The 20,671-nt window shown below is 36.3% G+C and overlaps 1 protein-coding gene across 1 annotated transcript in view; it reads left to right on the forward strand.

The window, feature by feature from the left end:
- Positions 1 to 20,671, forward strand: part of LOC145666999 (putative G-protein coupled receptor No18) — a 624,395-nt gene that overhangs the window by 176,146 nt on the left and 427,578 nt on the right. The window lies entirely within an intron of this gene.

Consider the following 20,671-nt stretch of genomic DNA (forward strand, 5'->3'; position numbering starts at 1 on the left):
CGTTTGTCTGTCTGTCGTCAGGCATTCGAGGAAAAATGGTTAATTATAGCGAAAAGCGGTTTCTTTTAACCCCTTGCATTCCAGGTGTCATTTTTCTATGTGCGTGCTGTAACATAAATTTCATTTGCTGTTAAAAGACAGTTTAGAGCATTAGCTAAGGTAGAATTATTGTGCGCGCGCGAGGAAAGCATTCTCATTACTGATTTAAAAAAACAATTATTTGTATTGTGCAACATTTAGACTGAAAAAGGGAAATTCTGATGTTATGAAGGGATTTTATGCTATTTCAGGTTAGCAACACTGACCGCAGATCAAAGACAAAGATCAATCCGATCTCGAAATAGATGTCAAAGTTGCTAATTGTTTATCGTCAAAATAAACACATGAGTGTTGTAATTGAATGTTCCCTTGGGCCTGCCATCTACTGAGACAACACATTTTTCGTCTTTTCTGCCAGTAAGGTGCTGTCACCTAAGGAGAAATAGTAGAACTAAGTCCTGATTTTTCATCCATTAACAAATTTCATCATCTCCAGGATTAATACGACCCCTAATAAGGAGTACGTTTTTAGGACATCTCCACGGATGTCACTGGTATGCGAGGGGTTAATCGATTAAGTGTCCAAATAATTGTTTTAATCTTATACGTTAGTCCTGTATTCAAACCGGAAGTAGTAAAAATAAGTCATTTCCGGTTTCAACGTCAATCATCATAGAGCATAAACAGTAATAGATACCAAGAACTATTTTTCTTTTCGGAATCGTTTCAGCGCCATATTAATAGAATTAATGTCCATGCTTATCCATTTGCTTAAACTGGGTGTGGTAGAAATTTACTACAACTTCCGGTTTCAAATTAATCTCCACAGCAAAAAAGATAAGAGATAACAAGAAATACCCTTTTCTGACATAAATTCAGAGTCTCGGGAATAAGTTTTATATGCATTGTTAGCTCTTTAGTCAACATGTTTTCGGTTTCAACACTGCCATAGTGAAAAACACGGCAATAGACAGTGGAAAGCAGTTTTTTTAAAAAAATAAATGGATTCAATAGCATAATGATAGACTCTATCTCTGATTTTTGTTCTCTATTAGAACCCTGACTGGTAGAAATGTTCGCTCAGCGCGAAAACGGTGGTAGAAGGACCAAACGATTTTTTTTAAATATCGATTCAGTATCCAGAGAATAGATTTGATCTCCATGAAGAGCAATTTGAGATATAAAAATTGAAAGGGGGAGAATGGAAAACGAAAATTTTAATATAACCGTACTCTTATATCTTAGAGTACAGTTATACAGAAATTTCTCTTTTTCTCCTTCCGTTTTTGTCCTTCAAGGAACAGTAAAACCAAAACAAGTACATAGTTTTAAATAAAATCTGCGGGTACCGTTTATATATATATATATCCTTTCCTTTTTCAAAAATTTAATTTTTTTTTGTTTTATGCAGTAGACAGAGCACTGATTGACTACTCACGCACACACATACAGCAGTTCTGCTTGCTTAGTGAAGTTTAAAACAGAGTTGTCGGCGTTCTATTTACTCCAGATGGGTTGTTGTTGTCCGAACCACAGAGTGGAACGTTTTTTTGCCGCCAACCCTGATTTACTTCTGAGTGAGGAAAATTGATCGTTAAACTCCGCATAAGCATGCTGTTCTATGGAGGATGAAGGATAATTCAAGATATGAATGTTAAAAAGGGGAGAATGAAAAATGAAAATTTTCGCGTAACTGTACCCTTGTTCATCTACAAAACCAGAAATAGTAAATATTAGTAGAATTTGCAGTTTCAATATTTCTTTATAGTAGAAACTATAACACATAACGAGAAGCTGTTTTTGATAGGTTCTAACTCTGACTTTATTCCCTTTTTTCAAACAGAAGTGAAAGGTCAACCACGTCCATTTTTAATATTGAATTTACATAGTTTCTTAGTACTGTTCTTTTATTATCATGCTTATGTACAGTCATGTCCAAAATTATTGTCGCATATCTGTGACTGTCTTGTTGTGCCAATATAATTTGATAATGATTTTGTAGGGTACTTTTAACCCTTTAACTGCCATGAGGCATGAACGTTATGCCTCAATGTTTTTATAAATTTCTGTCGCGTGGCACTTATGGATGCCTCACACTCTTTTTGTTTTCGAAGATTATACACATGCAGTACGCAGAATCGGTTCAAATAAAATAAGAAAAATCAAAATTACGTTTTGGCCCCAGGGATATAGTTTTTGCTAATACATTGTGGCAGTTAAAGGGTTACTGATACTATGTGTATAATTCGGAAATGTATATTGGTGGTAAATTTCATATGAAAAGAATTATAAATACGAAAATTAGAATGAGTAAAACAAAATGTTGCTAAATGGACAAGAAAGTTTTATTTTCGTTTTATTGTTCTTATTTACTGCTCTTTTGACATGAAATTTACCACATACATATCTTTGCCGATTATACACATACTAACATTATATAAAAAAATACCGGGCGAAATCGTTATTAAATTATATTCCTACAACAACATATTTATGGAAATGCGACAATAATTTTGGACATGACTGTACACAAAAGTATCGGAAGGGCGAATTAAGAGCCTAAACCTTGTTTTTCGAAGACAGTTAAAACCATATGAGAATACGCCTACGTAGAACTTATTGCATATCTCAAGATTAGATGATTTACACAAGAGGCAAAACTTATTTCACACCAGGAAGTTTCATTTGCAAAAGCGTTAATTAAATTTCCGAATATGAAAGAAATTCTGTCGAGATATTAGGACGCTGATGGAAACATTGTTTTAAGAAGTTATAAAATAGGATATTTACAATTGTAAAGTAACATTGGTCTCTTCATGCCATTATCCTTTTTAATACATAACTCTTAAAGTTTAGCTTGTCATTTAAATTGCAAACTATTCGTTAGATACCTTCTCTGCTTGTTTTTCTATCACACATCATCATAATTTGTTTGTTTAACATCTTTTGAAAGAAGTTGAAAAACGTAAAAAAAAAAAAAGAAAAAAAGAAAAAGGAAATGAATTCTGTTTGTTTAGATGGACCATTTTTTGTTTTTTAAGAAACTACTTTTTTCTTGGTTAACAGGCACGCTCGCTCAAGAGTTTCAAATAAAAGTTTCAATCACAGGCAGAGAACTGGAAAGTTTTCTTTTTTCTCTAAAATGTATTTTCAAATCACAAATAAATCTGAAGTTTAAAAAGCGTTTCCGTCTTTCCTTGTTTCTTAGAACATTTTTGGAACTTTCCAGACTCTCTTTTCTAAAATATTGACATCTACAAAGACAAAGTGAACCTGACAGAAGAACCATTTATCTAGCGGCTTTTGTTTCAACTTTACTAATGTTTACGTACAATCAAGTGTAACTTCCATCAAACGTAATTTTACGTGCACAAAATGTCAATTGCATGAAGTGTCAAATAAACAGTGTTTTCCTTTAAATGTTTAAGATAGATACAAGATTTTGTACTGCAACATAGAAAAGCAATATCACGTAATGTTTAGTTACGACCACGCCCGCATCATTGACCGCTTACTGTTAGCAAACATTACTCAGTTCCAAACAATTTCGGAAGATCGGTAGCAACCATTTATTCATCACCGGAAGTATCCATTTCATCTTAGTAGGAAAAGTGATTATCATACAATGTTACCAGAATTGCCAACGTCCAAGAACAAAATTATCGATTTTCGTTTTTAAAATTATCGTATATTACAAAAAAAATCGTATATTCGATATATACGTAATAATTGTAAAAACAAGTATAATATTGCTAATAATAGCAATTTGTAATTCTTCATTTTTAACTCCAAATCGGTGTCACTAGTCACACCATTGTTCTTAAAATTCTTATTAGCACTACTCTGAAAAACAATAATATTTCCACCCCCTTGTAAACGTAATTGAATTTAAAGAATAGATGCAGGGTTGCCATTTGCCAATTCTCAAATTGTTATTGATTTATTTTAGCGGGAATGATTGTTAAAAGCCTCAATGAATGTGTTTTTATAATTGTTTAATGCACAACTACTATTTATTTTTTGCATTTAAAAACTACAAAAAAAAGTATGTGTTCTAAAATTATCATATATTCACCTATTATCGCAAGAACATCATCTTATATATTATTAAGGCTTAAATTATCGTATATCACGATAATTATCGTATGGTTGGCAAGCCTGAGTATCACTAAGTTTATTTTTTCAATATTTCTCGAAAACCACGCATGAGGTTTAAACTCATACATATCACTTTGTTTATATCAATGAGTCTTAGCTTTAGATCTTTCTGTTTCTACTGATAATACTGTGGAGTTTTTGACAAGATACTGAACGAATTGCAAATTGCCCCATGTTGCAAGCGTAGGTGGACCATAGATGGGCATTTAGTGACATTTCGCCAAAATATTAGCTACCCCCCCCCCCCGAGCGACGATCCGCGATGGCCCCACTTCAGTTTTGAAAATTATACCACCAGAGCAGCGGCAGAGACGCGACGAAACCCGAAATTACTCCTCCAAAATATGTTAAATCTCCTATATGCATAATTTTTTTACATTAAGGTGAGTCTAAAAAGCACTAAAAGAAAAGTACCATGTGATGGGCGCGAACCACCATCATTATGACTACTAAGCGCGTGTTTCTTCGACTTCCACGGAGGCGACGAAGAAAACATTACTTGTTGAGGGATAAATCCAACCTGTATTGAGGTCTTTTTAATTTGGCAAACAGAGTACTCGTTTACCGGTGTATATTCGACGATAACCGTTTGCGATCAGATAAAATGCGTTCGCCATGTAATTTTATAATAAAATGACGCACGTCTATTTATTTTTTTCATAGTTCTCTCATATTCACTTTCTATTGATCGGATAGTTTCCATTTAAATTCATACAATTTATACGCAGTTATCTTAAAATTTTTCACTTCATAATGTAGAAACAGGGTTTAGTCTTGATCCCTGGAAGCTCACTTTAGAAAGAATTCGTCAAGAAAAAATAATATATAATAATAACCACATGCACATGAGTGGTGATAGTTCGTATTGGTCCCTTCGCGGTTCTCCGCGACGAATCGACCAGGCGCGAACCAAAATGAAGTCAACGCTGCTACGCAGACTAACTTCAAAACTCCAACTCTAGATATCTGTTTCTACTCGACAAAACTCTGCCGCTGGTGGCACACTAGCGGCAATCCTTCGACGCGTCACTATATCGACGATCGACATTTACCGGCAAGTAGGCCACTAGGTGTTTGCGACGTTTACGATGTGGAGTAGCTGAAAGTACTATGGTTTATTAAAAATGATAGAGTTGACAACACTGAATGATTAGCTATTTTATTTTCTAAAATTGAGATTTAAAAAAAAAAACAATGTTATTCAAAAGAGCAATTAGCGCTATTTCAATTAACTTTTTCTATGAGCTGTAAAGAGCGGCAAGAAAATAGCAAGGTAAAAAAAAATGTGTTGGTGTCATTAGAATCAGGGCAAAAATTAAGCTGTTTTATTACTATCCACCATGATTTGTCCTTTACAAAAAAAAAAAAAAAAAAAAAAAAAAGTGTGATGGAAAAAAAGAAAAAAACACTTTATGAGATAACAGATTGGAATCTGTCTCATTTTATGATTCCCGTTTCAAGATTAGTAAAAGCGACATTGCCGGCTGGAGACGATAACACAAACATTCTCCTCTTCAAACGGATTTACAACTGACTACACTTGATAAGTATTTATGCCTTCTCAGCGCGAATCCTAACAAAAGCACTTTGAATTTCTTTTTCTCTACGAAAAGAAGCGAGAACACGAAAATTGCAATCAAATTGGAACGGTCTTTTATTTCTTTTATTATATATATATATATATATATATATATATATATATATATTGCAAAACACTTTAAAAGGGTGATTGAACATAATTCCAATTTTACATTCTTCGCTCAGACAGTTCTTGTTACAATTAAAGTGAAAAAAAGATTTTGCAGGTTTGCAATTCAAAGTAGATTTAAAGTGGACTTTTAAAATTCTTAGAATTTCGGGTTTAATACAGGGATCCAAATAATCAACAAAATTTTATTAACCCAAGAACGAAAGCTACTAGCCTATATCCCATATCCCAATTGTGATTTTTATAATCTTTGTTTGGTGTTTATAAACTCCCCCGCACCAATGAACCACTCGTCCCAAGCGAGTGGGCGAGTGTTTATTTGCATCTCTGATTTAATGTTTTATTCACTACAAAGACTAAACTTGTTGCATATGTCAGAAGTGTCTTACTATATATGAGTTTCTGTTGATATTAATTCTTGGAAAAATGAAATAAAATGAAATCTTTGGGTATTACGTCCCACCATTATGCCGGCTAAGCTAAAGGAAACGGTGATGATGAGAAATAAATGAAATATTGGAATGAAGAAAATGCGAGAAAGCCTGAGAAAACCCACGCACACACTGTTTGTCCACCACAAAGTTCACTTGACGCAAGCGAGGATCGACCCAAGGACCCCATGCACTAGAGGTGAACGCTCTACCACTGAGCCACCGCGACCTCATTAATTCTTGGAAAAAGAGCTTAAATACTCAGGGGCGAAGCGTCTTGTTAACCATAAGCCAGTCGTATACAAAATAAGAGCCATACGCAAAGAAATGTGGACCATGTGGACCACATATCACACCTTTGGTAAGGAATATGTGATAACATTTTTCATTTTTTTATTAAAGAATAAGTGGACACGGTGGCTTAGTGGTAGAGCGCATACCTCTGGTGCGTGGGATCCTAGGTTCAAACCCCAACCAACTAAGTTCGTGATAAACAACATTGTATCCATGGGCTTTCTCGGGGTACTCCAGTTTCCTCCCACATTCTCATTCCACCAACTTCCCCATCATCATTTACTAGTTTTAATCATCCGTCTCCCTTAGCCTAACAGTCATAATCATGGGGCGTTAGAGTAGAATGAAAAAATTCAATTCATACATTTGTTTTTGATTTTGATTTCAGTTTAGCATTCCTTTTAGCAGCGAGGCTATACGAGGTGTGGACTTACAGCTTAACGTAGAATCCGAACATCACAAGCTTCCGCCTAGAATCGAAACCGGATCTTCCACGCCAAAGCCGTGTATGTTAACCGCTTAGTTAGGAGGAGAATTTAAGATTCCATCTCCTCGTTACTTAGGGGTAGAGGTCCGCACGGGCCGGAATTGTTTGCTCGGGCCCAGCCCGGCTCGTAAATTTACAATGTGGGCCCGATCCGAGTCCGAAATATGTTTTAGCATTTATGCCCGAGCCCGGCCCGAGCTCGTATAATAATCAAAGTAGCCCGAAATAAGCCCGAATTACAGAGACTTAATAATTTAGGCAAACTTGTATTTTTATTTACAGCAACTAAAGGTTTAATTTTACATTTGTGCTTTAAAAGTTCTCCAGAAAGAAGAAAGAAGATATATATCGTTGTGCAGCATAATTACGAAGTTAGGCCTGAAAAGGCCCGAGAAATATGGTTGTATAATTAAAAATGTACGTCCCGAGCCCGGCCCGGGCCCAAAGTGATATATGCCTTGTATGCCCGAGCCCGTGCAGACCTCTACATAGGAGGCCACGGAAGCTCAGTGCTGGAATGCCTACCTCTGGTGTGTGTGGTTTCTGGTTCGATCTCCGTCCAAGCAAGTTTGTGGTGGACAACCTTGTATCCGTGTTTTTTTTAGGTACTCTCTTTTCTTTCCCACTTTATCATTTTACTAATTCTTCCATCATCTGTCTCCCGTAGCCTAAAGGGCATATTCGTAGGAAGTTAAACTAAAAGGTTTGATTTCGTTTATTACTCAGGTTGTTTGTTATTTTTCACAAACTATTCATTGTTGCTCGGAACCCTCATGCAGTTACATATGCCAACATTTGATGATTTTGTCATAGTGTTATCACTCATCTGAGCGCACGCTAGTTAAGGTGGATCAGTAGGTGTTCCCAGTGCTATGCTAAACGCTGCTTGAATACTATGGCGGATAGTGTCAAGTGTTTACTGATGCCAGATAATAAAAGGAGTAGTCATGGAATTCTGCTTGGATTCTTACTACAGAAATTAGTTTTCGACCCTTACCACAATTCCGCTTCTCGAACTGCAACGCTAAAATCCAGGAATTTTCTTATTGCAACTACTACAGTAAACGTACAAATTTGGCAACAACGCATTATCGCGTTCTGCGCAAGTTTCGTCTGTAAACCTATTTCCTTAAATGTAAATTAATATTTAAACAAGATATGAAACATAACACGAAAAACGGTCAAACAATATATTTATTTCGTGAGAACATCGTTACTTTAAAATCCTTTACACATACAAATAAACATTTCATAAAACGGAGCACTTCTAGTAAAATCTAACAGCAAGTGCCATCTTGTGTGCTCATTGTAAAACGAATCAAATATTTTCTTTTATTTGTTACATTTTTCGATATCAGGAGAGACAACCAAAAGAATCAGTGTCTTGTGCTGTAACTGAAACATTACTCTATCTTATAGTACAATATTTATAATATGTAACATTTCCTTGCGCAGTAGTTAAGGCAATGAGCTTACATATGTACTGACTTCCGGGTGGTGATCTACCTTAAGTAAAATGTGATTGTGGTATTGTAAGTAAGCCGTGTCGGATTGTGAAATGGGTGATCGAAATGAACAGCGAATGTGTGTTAAATTTTGTTTTTAATTTGAGGAAAAGGCTACAGAAACGCTAGAAATGTTGCGTAGCATTCGATGATGCATTAATGAGTCGCGAAACCATTGTTCAGTGGTTTGCACATTTCTACGCTGGGAGAAAGATAACACTTTTATTTATCATTTCCTACTTTATTTTATCACACAGAGCGGAAACAAATAACGTAATAAAAATATCTGTTCATTCATCTCTTCTTTAGGTAAGGAAGTTCTGCAATAAATTCAGCTCTAAGTGTTTGGCTTGACTAGATAGCTGGTCTCAGTCAGTTACGCCATTGAGATATACCGGGTGTCTCAAAAGTCCCCTCACATAAGGTAACTCTGTTATTTTCAGAGTTATAACAAAATGTAAAAGGGGAAAACGTCTCCAAATATGATGTTATCAATCTAAAGTGAAGGAATTTTTACAATCGGACGAGCCGCTTGGGCTGCATACTCTTTAAGCGACCGATGAAAATGCAACTTTGCATTTACCGGGAGGTGGATACATTTTGTAAGAGTATGGTGAATGGAGGCATGTTTGGAATGGGGACTGGCCATCGACACGTTAGCGTAAAAGACAATAACTTCATTCACTTATGTTGTGGGTCCAGGTAAATGGCAACGTTGCATTTTCATTTAACATTGGGCGCATAAAGAGTGTACAGCCCAAACGGCTCGTCCGATTTTAAAAATACCGTCACTTTAGATTGAAAACATCATATTTGGAGATGGTTTCCCCTCTTACATTTTGTTGTAATTCTGTAAATAATAGAGATACCCTATGTCACGGGACTTTTAAGACTATATATATATATATATATATATATATATATATATATATATATATATATATGTAAAAAATCTTATGGTGTAAAAAAATTCTATCCTAAAACTATTCAACCAGTATACGCATGTATAACAATGGTTTTCTAATTTAAAAAAAAAAATCCTTTATACTTTTTTCCAACTTTTATAAACGAGTCGAATGCTACTTGTAGCAAAAAGTTTTAGCGATTAAATAGCGATAAATTTGAATTGTACGAAACACAATTGTGTTCCTGGTGAAGCGAGCGGTGGTTTTACTACTTCTGAAAAGGTATCAGGTAGACTTATTGTTTCATCAGCCTTGCATAGAGTAACGACGATTTGAAAGGAATTATTGTTATTCCAGTCCCATTGTAATATCCATAAAAACTCACCATTATTTCGAAATCATTTGTAAAACCGCAACGTTCTGGTTGCGGAGTTCGGCTCATAGAAGAGAATATCCATTTTTCATTTTCTACTTCTTCTTCTTTTTTTTTGGGGGGGGTACATTTTTATTTTTTAATGTAACCACATTGCGTTAGAAACTCAGATGCACGCACTGTAACGAGAACGATCAAATGTAAAAATGATTTCTGTATCCCTCCCAACAGTAAAAAAAAAAAAAAAAAAAAAAAAAAAAGCTTCGAAACGCTTGTAAACCCTATGTTCTATATAAGTGATGCGTTTTTCTTCTTTTCTCTGCTTTATACAATATTAACTTCATTTCGCTTTCAAACTGTACAAGGTGAACCATTTATTTTGAAATGCCGTGCTAACTTTGAAACTAATACATTATGTACACTGACAATTTATAAGATGCAAATATCGACAGAAGACATAATTTGGTATTCTCTGCAGTATAACCAGATTAATAATATTAACAACCTAACATTAAAATTGTATTTTATTTCTGTTTATTTATTTATGTATATTTCAGATACATCTATGTTCATTTGAAACTGAAACAATGTAACAAAGTATACAGGAGCAACAACAAAATGTACACTCATGTCCAAAATGATTGTGGCATATCTAGAACTGTCTTCTTGTAAGAATATAATTTGATAATGATTTTGCAGGGTACTTTTAATACTGATACTATGTGTATAATCGGGAAATGTATATTTGTGGTAAATTTCATAGGAAAAGAATTATAGATACGAAAATTATAATGAGTAAAACAAAATGTTGCTAAATGGACAAGAAAGTTTTATTTTCGTTTTATTGTTCTTATTTACTACTCTTTTGACATGAAATTTTCCACATACATGTCTTTCCACATTTTCCACACACATACTAACATTGTAAGAAATACCGGGCGAATTCGTTATCAAATTATATTCCTACAAGAACATATTTATAGACATGCGACAATAATTTTGGACATGATGTTGTTGTTGATTTTAGTTTAGCGTCCCTTTCAGCAGCGAGGCTATATGAGACGTGGACTTACTGATTAACGTGGAATCCGAACCACATGAGCTCCCGCCGGGAATCGAACCCGGGTCTCCCACGCCAAAGGCGCGTACGCTAAATTTTGGACATGAGTGTACGTACCATTTACAGAGACTTTGTTTCTAAAATGCTTTACAGAGTCAAAAATATTTCATCTAATGATAAACTGTTATACAATGATGCCAATGCCAAAATGAATGAAGAATCTTGTATAGTTGAGAGTTTGAGTGTTACATATGTTAGTAACATATGACTGCGGCTAAGGCGAGAAAGTACACTATTCGTAAAAGAAAGGGAGATCACACAGACAAAAATCCGTTCTCCGGACAGCGGTATATTGTACAAATATACGGTATCCTCTTGCTTACTATAGAAATCAGTACGCAACATACGTTATCCGTATGCTACATAGGCACTGCCCTTAGGTGTTACATCATGCCGTTGCAGGATGTCTGACATCTAATACTTTTCCGTATATCACATGCATATACTTATATTACCTTCGTCAGCTATATGTTATATACGTCCATTTGTATGTGAGATCCTGACCGCCTACATTGTTTCATACGGAAAGTACGTATAGATGGAACACTTATACAATAAGTAGACTATTATAAAACATTCGTTTTCAGTTATACGTCTGCTGTACGTTAAGTCCAAACAATACAGGAATTACGCATGCAACGTATCTTTTTAAGTGCGCCACCTACATTTTTTTCTCAGTGCATCCACTTAAAGCAGAAATAGCAGTGGTCCTAGAACACTACCCTGCGGAACCCCAGAAAGAACAGGGACGCATTTGGATGATACATCTGGCAGAACAACACATTGTATACCATCAGTGAAATAATTCTTTAGCAGAGACAGAAATTTATCATGAAGATTAAATCTGTTGGATAGCTTCTTAAGAGGCAGATGGATGCCAATTTTATCCAATGCTCTTGAGAAATGTAATTCAAATAGCGTTACGGCAGATAATAACATACTTTAAATCTTCCGGCTCCACCGGGGCCGGAATTGTTTCTCCCCAAATAAACATTCTAACTCGACTAACATTTGTATAATTTAACAGAACTATACTTCTTTAACAGAAAAATGATTGATGTATACTAAAGATTTGATTTTACACCTCGTCTGTACTTTTCATTTCCTTAGAAAAAAATCTAGTTGTATCATTTTCTTCTAAAAGTATAGATGGCAGTAATTAAAAATCACTTCTCGTCTCTTCGGATGCATAAAATGACCGATGTAATGATCAATATTACATAGACGTATTTGGATCCCCCCCAGAAAAATACTTCGGACCCCTTCCAGTAAATATTTCTGAGTGCATGCCTGAGTGGCACACTTATTAGTGTTACAAACTAAAGGCGCTACAGTATCGTCATGGTATATATGAACATGGTATTTCTACCATAAGTAAGGTTAGATGGGGTTCGAGTTATTTCCTGTCCTTAGGAAGCTGTCGGATTAGGATGAGTTCCGTCTAATTGTAGTCAGTTTACCTGGAATTTTGGTATCTGGAGGTGTTGTGATTAGGCCACCTCCTGACTCTGCTGGAGAGAAATTCAGAAAATTGTGTCCAACCAGCTTTCAGCGATCACTTTGCTCAGTAATGGACAGAGTTCGTTTCTCAGTAGTCTAAGGTGTTCGGTTAAAGCTCACTCAAGGGTCTTTATTCCCCGTCGATGTTTCTGTATTTGGTTTCGTCTCTACTTGGTGGAAGATAAAAGCACAGAACAAAGAAAACTATCATTGGTTATTAATATTACATTTTGATGCCAATTTGCATAGTGAATCAATATGTATAAAAATAGCAACAATATTCTTAAAATATGTAAGTTAAAGAATAGTGCACGACCGCCTGGACAGCACCGTACTGTTTGTTGATTTCACAAATCCCATCGTTTGTGCACGTTTGAGCATTAAAAAGTTTCGTTTGTGCATAAAAGGATGTGTTAGATATTAGCGTATTTAGTTTAGGCATCAACACCAGTAACATCTGGTTGGCGCCAAAATGGTCTCAATAGTTAATGTATCGTTTCACCACACAAAATTTAAGATTGTATACAAAAGGAAGAATAAGATTTTGACGTTCCACTTTTGCACATCACGCCGATTGGCGCCAAAATTGTTTCGATTAGGCTTTTGGCTCTTGGCTCTTGGTAGAACTATGGGTCCTGCAAACTTGGTTCTAATCATGTCAGTCTTTCTATGCTAGACCGAAGAGACAAACTAGTCATTATAAGGAGAAATATGTGTCCTCTGCTCCCCGAAATAAAGAAAGAAAATTTTAAACATTATTCAGAACGTCATGGAGAATAAATTCCGCCAATTTTGTTCCATTTCGACAATTTTTTTTCGAGTGTGTCTCCCTATTCCCCTATTTAACTAGATAAATTTATTTTTTGGTTATTAATTGTAAACCGAAGAGCTGTGCATGTTTGTCTCAGTTCTTTTGGGCTAGACCTAAGAGCCGAATTCATTTTGGCGCCAATGAGAGAGATTGGGGACATGTCGTCCAAGTGAGATATGCCAATAATATTAAGCCAATTATGGTATTAGCAACCAGTACGGTTGATGATTTGTTTGCGCTATTTCTTGCCTGATACTCTCCACTTAGCATGGTCGTAAGGTTCTACACTCTATATACAGGCTGGGATTCAAAGGGTTAAATATTGATAAATGCTCTTCACTGTGTTCGTACAACCACCGTATCAGTATGGGTTTTGTACTATTGATCTTGTAACGGTAAAACAGTGTTTCAGATGTTAGACTTAGATGAACCATTGTTGCCAACAATATTTGTGAAATTTCTCGTCTCGTCTCGAAAAGAAGATAATAATTTTAATGTTTCTCGTCTTGTCTCGTCTCGAATTTTAGAATGTGCTTCTACTCTCATTAACAACACCAGTTGCATCAGAGGTGGACGTTGTAACACTGAATCTTCGTACTCCCACGTAGTTTAAAGATAACATGTACTGAAAAAAATTTTTAAAAAAAATAAAGAGCACGTTGAAACAGGCCCATATCCAGGGGGCTTAGGGGGTACGGGCCCCCCTAAATGTTTGCTGGCCATTCTAAAATTTTCACGGTAGGCTTGCAAATGAACTATAATATGGTTGGAAGGGATGCGCACGAGACAAGATTTGTGGCTGTCTCGTCTCGAAAATGTACTGTAAAAGTGATGTCTCGACTCGAAAAATGTATATTTCTCTATTGAAAGAGATGTGTCTCGACTCGAATTTTGTCAGGAAAATCCTGTCTCGACTCGTCTCGTGCGCATCCCTAATGATTGGATCCCCCCCCCCCAACAGCCGGGCCCCTCTACATTTTTGGGCTGGTTACCGGCCTGCGTTGAAATAAAAGTTGAGATAAATAATCTGTCAATTTTTTCATTTTTTCTCAAATTCAAATTTTTCTGTTTTTTCTTTTACCATTTTTATTTTGTACGTTACATTTTATCGAATTTCTCGTACGTGGCTGGCAACCCTAGGACGTTGTATAGGTCTCAAGGATCAAATGGACTGAAATAATCGTGGTCGTAAGACAACAATGGACTCTTCTTGGAGATCTAAGCTAAGCTAAGCTGAAGGGTTCTTTCTCTCTCTCTCTCTTTCTCAGAGATGCTTTTCTCCCAGAGTCAGCGCCTTTCTTGCCTAATGACAACAAAAACAATGGAAGATTGTAAAGAGGAAAACTGAGGAAGTGTTGTTCTCTCGCCATTTCAAGCAAAACTACTTTTTTCCTTTCTTTTGTCTTCGGAAAGAATAAGGATTAGCTTTCTTTTTTTTTCTTCTGTAAGGATTCCGCTTTCGAGGAGAGAAAAAATATTCCAAATGGGAAATGTGGGAATGAAAATATGTTGAAATTTCTTTTATTTTTGTGAATAAAAGGTAACGACTGATCTCCGTGTAGTCGAGTCAGTTTCTGTCAAATTTGGAAAATAGATCTTCTAAGATTTGTTGTTATATGGTGCAACTTTTATTATTATTATTATTATTATTATTATTATTATTATTATTATTATTATTATTATTATTATTATTATTATTATTATTATTATTGTAAAGACTTCCAAAATATGCTACATGGAGGCCGCGGTGGCTCAGTGGTAAAGCGTTCATCTCTGGTGCATGGGGTCCCTGGTTCGATCCCAGCTCGCGCCAAGTGAACATTCTGGTGGACAAACACCGTGTAGGTGGGTTTTCTCTGAATTCTCCCACTTTCCTCATTCCACCTTTTCACTCGTTTCTCATCATCACTGTCTCCTTTAGCCCACACGACATAACCGTGGGACGTAAACTCAAAAATTTTATCTCATTTCGTTTTTTGAAACTATCCTATGTATGAATAAGAGAATTCTTGTTGAACAGCTACGCCATAACTGCGCGTAGCGTAGTCGCTAAAGCTTTCGTCTCTGGTGCAAGCCGTCCCGGGTTCGGTCTCGGTGGGGACACTCGATCGAAAAAAAGTGTGAGAGTTTTTTTTCAGGCCGGTTGTCCTGAGTGAGATTCTGGATTTTTCTCATTCATATCAGGCAAATACAGTGAGGATACGTAACAACAGGTCCTAGGCCGCTTCCTTCCGTCCTAACATACCCATAGATGCCGAAAGCCCAGAAATCTAATTTCTTAATGCTAATCCTAAGAACGGCTATGTTCGTCCGTCTGTTCGTCTGTCGACAGATATCAGACCAAAAATGTTAATCACTTTCAATTATCTACAAACCGAGTAAGAAGTGAGAATGTTACTTAATATATTTTTCAAAAAACTGCCATACGAAAGTCATTTTTACTGTTTATATTATGTATTACAATATCCCCTCATATTCGAGGTCTGCTCGGGCTCGGGCCGAGCCCGCGCCTTAAGCCCGACCTGACCAGCGGGTCGGGTTCGGGCCTACAAAACATACGTATATTACTTCGTGCCCGGGCTGGGCTCGGGGAATAAATTTTTAAATATACAATCATATTTCTCGGGCCTTTTCGGGCCTAACTATGTAAAATATACTGCGCAACGATATTTATTGTACCATTCTTTCTGGGGGAACTTTTAAAGCTCAACTGTAAAAATAAACCTCTAATTGTTGTAAATAAAAATACAATTTTGTGTTATTTATTAGGCTCAGGCTCAGGCCTCAATGCTAAAACATATTTTCAACCCGGGTCGGGCCTCACATTATAAATAACGGATCAGGCCGGGTCCGGGTAAAAATTCCGGCCCGTGCAGACCTCTACTTCATATTAGTAACAACAATAAATGCTTCAGTGCAAGCACTACCAAGGAACCGACAGAAGCCACTTACGAATAAGTACGAAATACACGAAGAGTCACGAAGAGGACTCCTGCAGCCCCTACACAAGCTCCGCCTCTAAAACTGACGATAAAAGAGGACGTACAGAGGCAGAAGATTTCAGTCTACAACTGGTCACATCCCACCTATCTCTTCAAGTTGCTCGGGGTGGGAAAGACTCCTTAACCGTACCTCTGCGCTGCTACTGGCAAGAGGTTCCTTAACTAATAACTACAAGCCCTCCGCTCTGTTCTGGACAGGAGGTTCATCTTGTTACTCAAAGAATTACTAGAAAGATTACTTATTTGTGATTCAGTGTACAAAACTGTATACATACTTTTATAAGAAAAAAAGGTGAGGTAAATACCAGTATACTGCTTTTCTACCATACATTACACTAACTTAGTAGCCAACTCTTCAACAAAAACAACTATTTCAATGGCTACCAAAGAGATGGAACTTGAAATGAGATGAGGAACCGCGGTGGCTCAGTAGTAGAGCCTTCACCTTTTTTGCATGGGGTCCTAGGTTCAATCCCAGCTCGCATCAATTGAGCTTTGTGCTCGACAAACACCGTATGCGGGGTCCTTCCGTTTCTTCTCAGTTCCGTCATTCCATCATTTCATTCATTTCTCATCATCACCGTCTCTTTTAGCGTAGCCGGCATATCCGTGGGACGTAAAACCTAACGATTTCTTTTCATTTTTTTTAAACGACATGGTCTAAATCATTTCGATTAATAAGCAATATCTGCGCTTTCTTCTCTCTAAATTTTTATGGTAGTCTTGGCATCCACTACAAAAACATCTCAAAGCAAAAACTGATTTTTCAACACGACATAATACAACAGCTAAGTTTAAACTGATAGAATTAACATTTAAATAACTACTTTTAAATATCTAATTTCAAGAATATCCACATGCAATTTTCTCACTAGTTTTAGTTACTCTTTAGGTTCTTGGCATCTATGAGTATCACTATAGATGTGTATAATGAACGGCTAAACAATGTCCAACATGGCAAAAATCTGAATACCAAGTAGGGGCGCCAGATTTGTAAAACCAAAACGCGAGGACACTTTGACTTTTTTTTTAAGTGATTAAAAATTGCTTTTGCCGAAACAAGTTTGCTTCCAGATTATATCAAACAGTACATTTTAAATAAAAAGAAAAATATATAGATAGCAATACATTATTAAAGTAAACTAATACAAAAAATACAACTACAAAGTGATGACTGACTAGCAGGCATCAATACTAATGATACTTTTAGTCATGGCACTTAACAAATTATTTATCCTATCTCCATTCTGACAATATTTTAAGCATCTTGAAAACCTGTTTCATTAATTAATCTTCTGAATCATCCCTGTTTCATTAATTAGTCTCCAAACTCGAAAAGGAGGACAAAAGCGCGTCTGCCTTGGGTACAAAGCCGGACATAAATTTTTATGTCCAAAATCCGGACACTTTCAACCGACGCCAAACATTTAACAAAAAAAAAAGCGTCAAAAAAGACTTAAATTTTAAGATCTCTGTACACTTTAAAGTACTTCCTAAGTTTTTTTCCGTACGTAAAGCTGGACTATTTTCAAAATGTTTTGTGTTATTTCCATCTAATATAACCAGTTGAAAAGCACTTATAACTAAATTTTCACGAGAGCTTTGATTACAAGCTCCAACTACAGTCGAAGTTTCTCATCAAAGATGGTCAATTTGGCGAAGAGCAACTTTTCCTTTGCGTGAAAAGGAGGAAACATTACACATCTATCATGTGTTGTACAGTGTACGTACTCTTGTTAAAGCAACACTATGATCTTTCAATTGACAGACTATAAAATGACAAGAATGAATTCTACTAACTAATGCTAAAAAAAAAAAAAAAAAAGGAAGAGGTAAAATTAAATGGAATGTCTCTTTGGACAGAGAAGGCAGTAAATAGGATCAGAAGACTTACGTTTATAGTCGAAGCGGTCAGTATTCCATGCATGGGATGTGGATAGCTAACGTTAAAGTTCCCCGTGAAGAATTTAACGGAATGACTTCATTAATGAACCTGGTCGAGATAATTACAGTAAGAAAAGCTACACAATCCTTTATCATAGGCAACCAGCAATGCGTTGATGATGTTCAGGTTGCATAAAAGCTAGGGAATGTTATTGATTTTAAATGGGATATTGATAACTACAATTAAAGTCATCATTACCCGTGGAGATGAAAATAAAAATGAACTATTTCAGTTTCACGTTTCACTCCCAGTAAGCAAGCACATCTACAGTAAGTCTAAGTTTCTCCTTAATTTCCCTTAATAGACTTAACTTTAGAAATTTTCTCTGTTTATGGCTTTGTCAAGTGTAAATTTCAAGTAATGCTTGGGGTCCTCATAGCATTGACGTATAAACCTGTGTATGATTAGACCCGATATAAGAATGAAGACTGCGTATGAATGCTTGCGTGTTAGAGATTCCCTCTGTGTATGGCTTTGCCAAGCGTAAAAAACCCCGCTCAGAGCTTATGGAAATCCAGTTTCCGCTAAATTGGCTGATATTGCAGTATGTTATGTATTTTTGTTTCCCTGATGAAAAGTCTCAGTGGGCACGAAGCCAAAAAATACCCACGTTTTTTTAGATATCCGCTGATTATTATCGTTATTTAAAAGCATATGCTCCAACGTAAACTGCAAATAATAATTAACTCTACATTTTATCTATGAAGTATGAACGAGTCTCACTAGTGTTTTTGGGGTCGCTGAATCCGAATCCGAGGTCAGTTAACCTCCATCACATCGGATTCAAGGTCATTTGAAGGTCAAATTGAGAGGGAACTTTACAAAAATATGAACAAAAAGTACCTAAATGTTTTTGAGACGCTGGATCAGATCATGTCATTTTCTTGACCCGACAAGGTCAGTTCAGGTCATTGCAGGGTCATTTTAAGGCTAAACTTGAGAAACCATCGGAAAAATCTAAAACAATAATAGATCTAGTTGTAGGGTGAGTCAGAAAGTCAGGATTGTTACGTTTTACAATCTTTTCAAGCTTTAGAAAGGCCACTCGATGTCAGTTTTGGGTACGCTTTGCAGTGAATGATGACGAATTGCCGGCCATGCAAGTAGAAGATCGTCCGATATTAGGGTATTATTTCACTTGTAAGTCCGGTGCTAGGACATTAGGTTGTGCACATGTAGCCAGTGTCCTATGATTTTTAGGATGGGCTCGACATCAACAACAAATCCAATATCCTAGTCGAGGTTTACTGGAATACATATAAGATGCTGATAATCGTAATGTAAACAATGATGGAAATGAAGGTGAAATGCTGGAGGTTGAAGTTCAAGAATGATAAGATGAAAGATGCAGAACAAACCTTTATTGAAGAAGACATTCTAAATGACTGACTGGAAAACTAAATGGACAATATTCATGGTAATTTCGATTAGCACCGACCTCGGATTCCTAATTAACTATCCTAAACCAGTCTAACCCAGGGCCGGGGGCCAACTCCCCAGTTTTTTAGTGACAAAAATAATTAAAGCTATTATTTATATAATTTTGAAAGTTTATAGTAAACTTATGATAAACCTATCAGTCTGAATTCTGTCTGGGTCCCCAGTTTTTATCTTGTAGATCCGCCACTTCCCTATACACCTATTCACGATTTTTTCATGTTTTTCGGACGGTTTTTCAAGTTTGACCTTGAAATGACCCTGCAATAACCTTGACGTGTCAAGGAAATTACATAATCTGATCCAGCGTCTCAAAAACATTTACGTACATTTTGTTCAGATTTTTGTAACGTTCCTTCTTGATTTGATCTTCAAATAACCTTGAACCTGACGTGAAGTTAACTGACCTCGGATTCGGAATCAGCAACCCCAAAAACCCCAGTGAGACTCGTTCATACTTCAGAGATAAAATGTCGACCTAATTATTATTTGCAGTTTACGAGGGAGCGTATGCCTTTAAGTAACGATAACTAATTAGTGCATATCTCGAAAACATGGGGTTTTCTGGCTTCGTGCCCATTGAGACTTTTCATCAGGGGACCAAAATACACAATATACTACAAAATCAGCCAATTTAACGAAGCTCTGAGTGGGATCCTTTCAAGTCATGCTTGGTATCTTCATAGCATTGACGTGTAAACCTGTGTATGGTTAGACCCGATATAAGAATGAAGACTGCAAAAGAATGCTTGCGAGTTACAGATTCTCTCTGTGTATGGCTTTGCCCCATTTACATATTATAGTGTAAATTTTAAGTCATGTTTGACAGGCGTGTCAATTTAAAGAAATTTTCAAGAATGTTATAAAATAAAGAATCTGCCCATACAATAAAATCGTGAAGCCATATGTCACAGTTTCGCCACACCTACTCTGCCCGCTCCGAGCCACTAAGATCG

This window comes from Thermobia domestica, chromosome 12 (genome assembly GCF_964235325.1).
Source record: "Thermobia domestica chromosome 12, izTheDome1.hap1.1, whole genome shotgun sequence".
Classification (NCBI taxonomy): Eukaryota; Metazoa; Arthropoda; class Insecta; order Zygentoma; family Lepismatidae; genus Thermobia; species Thermobia domestica.